Source organism: Spermophilus citellus, assembly GCF_964194105.1.
Source record: "Spermophilus citellus genome assembly, chromosome: 9".
Classification (NCBI taxonomy): domain Eukaryota; kingdom Metazoa; phylum Chordata; class Mammalia; order Rodentia; family Sciuridae; genus Spermophilus; species Spermophilus citellus.
Genome location: NC_138191.1, coordinates 130,287,462 through 130,290,953, shown reverse-complemented (window position 1 = coordinate 130,290,953; position 3,492 = coordinate 130,287,462). Strand labels below are relative to the sequence as shown.

Below are 3,492 nucleotides of genomic sequence, written 5' to 3'. Positions count from 1 at the left end.
CTATCATTCTAATTAGGCAAATATCACAGCAGAATGCATTTTGATTCACTGTATGCAATTGCAGCACAACTTTTCCTTTCTCTTGTTGTATACCATGTAGCATCACACCATTTGTGCAGTCACACATGGCGCATCCTCTTTTAAAATTTGAGATAGGCCTTGCTATCTTACACAGGCTGGCCTGGGGCTTGTCAGCCTCCTGCCTCAGCCTCATGAGTGGCTGTGATTACACCCAGAGAGTCCTTTCGGTTTGTTTTTGTTGGTTTGGGTTGTGCCTTTTTCTTTTTCTTAAGAAATCACCCATATATTTTTCACTTATGTTTGCAGTTGAAACAGGCTTAGGATTATTTTTAAGACCTACATGGTGGTTTAAGCTAAGTAATATTTGAAGTCCAGCCTTCAAATTTGACTTGTCTTACCTCTTTCTTGCTTTTGGGCATCTCTCTTTTGTTTTTTTAAAGAGAGAGTGAGAGAGGAGAGAGAGAGAGAGAGAGAATTTTTAATATTTATTTCTTAGTTCTCGGCGGACACAACATCTTTGTTGGTATGTGGTGCTGAGGATCGAACCCGGGCCGCATGCATGCCAGACAAGCACGCTACTGCCTGGGCCACATTCCCAGCCCTTTTGGGCATCTCTTGAGGCAGCTGAGCAAGAGGGTTGAGATGGCAAGGTGTCAGTCTCAGGTGCCACCCTTGACTTGGTGCTTGGACCTAGAGACAGGTAGATGTTTCTGCCATGCAGGTAACAACAGAGAGTGGCTTTCCAAACACTGACTTTAGAAGGGATAGGGAATGCATAAACTCAAGCAAAGAGAGTCAGGGGGCCCATCCAGGAGGCAAAGGAAGACCGGATTTCAAAGGCCACATAAGGTGCTTTGAAGCCATTATCATTGGCTGCAACAATGCAGTAACAAGGGTGGCCTTGGTCCAGGATGACAAGCAGCTGCTGAAAGGGTGTCTTTTCATAAAAATATAATTTTGTGCAGGATGCAGTGGTGCATGTGTGTAATTCCAGAGACTTAGGAGGTGGAGGCAGGAGGATTGCAAGTTCAAAGCCAGCCTGAGCAACTTATTGAGGGCCTAAGAATCTTACTGAGACCCTGATGCAAAATAAAAAATAAGAAAGGGTTGGGGATGTGGTTCGGTGGTATAGGAACCCAGGGTTCAATCCCTGGTACCTAAAAAAAAATTTTTTAAGGTGAAATTTTTGAATTAAATTTTATTTTTAATTTTCAGAAGTAAAAAAGTTATAACACTCCATATAAACTGCTAATAAGACAGTTGATATTAAGTTAACCGCATACACTAATGTTTTCCTTTTCTTGAAAATAAATATATTTATATCACATCCTTTAAAAAGTACACTAAAGGATACTTATGTTTAACAATTTCTATAACTAAATTCTAATATGTCCATGTTTTTCATGCCACTTGAAATACTCTTATACGTCAATTTAACCTTTTAGAAACTTATCACTTTTCACAATGAGAAAGCAAAAAATAATATATAATGAAAAGGAGCAAGCCTGAATCATTTATTCTCTTTGTCAAAAGATACAGATTAAGTGTGGGGATCAATATAACCACAGAGACAGACTCTTCTGTTTCTAACCTTTACTTCTGCCTCAGAAAAAAATAAATGATAATGTATAATCTATTGGTGAATATGACTTCACTATCAAATTCTTCCCTATTTGTAAGGAAAAAAAATAGGTTTAATGTTTAAGACAAGAATTGGTTTAACACAATTTTGTTATTATCACAATTTAAGAAATATCCACAGGAACCTCTTGGAAAACAGGTTACAGAACATTCACCCCATTTGGGAGATTAGGCAATCCTAAATCCACATAAGGAAAAAAATTTAAAACACATTTTGTCCTCACACATTACTTTTCCTCTGCACAAAGTTCAGATTAAATGTCTTTAAAGATCACTTTTGGATGTCTCCCTCAAGAGCTCACATAATAGAAGCGTGGTGCCTAGTGTGGCAATGTTAAGAGGTGGTGGTAGTACCTTTAAGAGATGGGCCTAGTGAGAGGTCATTACTGGCCCCTCCCCATTCTCTGGTGTTCTGTCTCACTACCTTCTGTCACACCCTCCTGCACGGATTATGATGTCATCCACTGTGAAATGACATTGCCAGAGGCCCTTACCAGAGCCAGTACTTGTGGATTTTCAACCTCCAAAATCATGAGCTAAATAAATGTCTTTTCTTAATAAGTAACCTAACCTTGAGTATTTCATTATAGCAACTGAAAACAGATTAATACAACTTTTATCTGTTTCAGCAACTTAATATAAATGAAATGCAACCTTCATTTTTAAATAAAAATAACACCATATTTTAAACTGCAAATAGGACTCTCATTATAAAACAATGAGTTCAATAGCAAATTCTTATGTCTAGATAATTATTTACCATAATTAATGTGTGTGTAATTTGAAGCTCTCAAATTATTTTCAACTCAAGACAATCAGGCTACTGGAGTCATTTCTTCATCTGAGTCATTTGATTCACCTTTTAGTTCCAATTCCTCTAAATTTTTGTCTATAGTTAAAATAGTTTTCCTCTTCCTCTTCTTAGGAACTGCATCATTAGCACAGAGTTTTCTCATTTTAATGTTTGGCAATTTCTTCAGATCAAAATCCCATTCCCTAAAAGTTTTCAGATTGTTTGCATTTAAAATGTCTGGGATCTCAAGGCCATATCCTTCATACTGCTGTCTCTCCCGCTCCATCGTCTGCTTGATAACTGTTTCCCGGGAAAAGTGCCGCCTTCCTTGCCTGTCCTTGATGCCGTTATGTAACTCAATCTGCTCCAGCTCACTGCTAAATCTATTTAAATACCTTTCAACTAATTCACAAGCATCTTTCTTTGAATACCCCATTTTTTGGGGATCCAGATGACTTTGAAACCACTGCAGTTTTTCACCAATAAGATTGAGACGTAAGGCCTTTTCATTCTTCAACTTTTCTTTCTTATCTTGTTTGTGGGCCTCTCTCATAATTTGAGCTGCTTTTCTACTATCCGGAAGGATGACTTTTTTTCCTGTCCTATGCTTCTTCCCTTTGGTACTTTAGGCATGGTGACGTCCAGGAGGCCGCGGAGGGCCTCGGCACTCCAGATCCGTCAATCACTAACCACAGCCGCAGCAGCACACGCGGATACTCCAGGCTGAACACACGTGGGATCACCTAAAAAATTTTAAAGAAAGAAAAATATTTTTTTATGTACAATTTGTGGTGGATTTTGCATAGGGCTCTGGTTCTGAGAGTCTTTTGTTATGGCTCTGGTTAGCAGGCAGTTGTGGTCCAGGATGCCCACTTCCTAGCACCCTGCCAGCCCTGCTGTGTTGGAATGGTGTCATTTTGATGGAAAACTTTCACCATTAGCTTCACCTGTAAGTACACAGTTGTTCACAGCTGATCAACATCCTCAGCAAGGACACAACCAGTGTTGGATTCCTTGAGTTGTCTGAAACTGATGGC

The 3,492-nt window shown here is 39.1% G+C and overlaps 1 pseudogene across 1 annotated transcript; it reads right to left on the bottom strand.

Moving 5' to 3' along the window:
* Nucleotides 1–2,174: 2,174 nt before the first annotated feature.
* Nucleotides 2,175–3,190, bottom strand: LOC308655406 (translation machinery-associated protein 16-like; annotated as a pseudogene). Its single transcript has one exon. The product of its transcript is annotated as a translation machinery-associated protein 16-like (transcript).
* Between the last annotated feature and the right edge of the window lie 302 nt (nucleotides 3,191–3,492).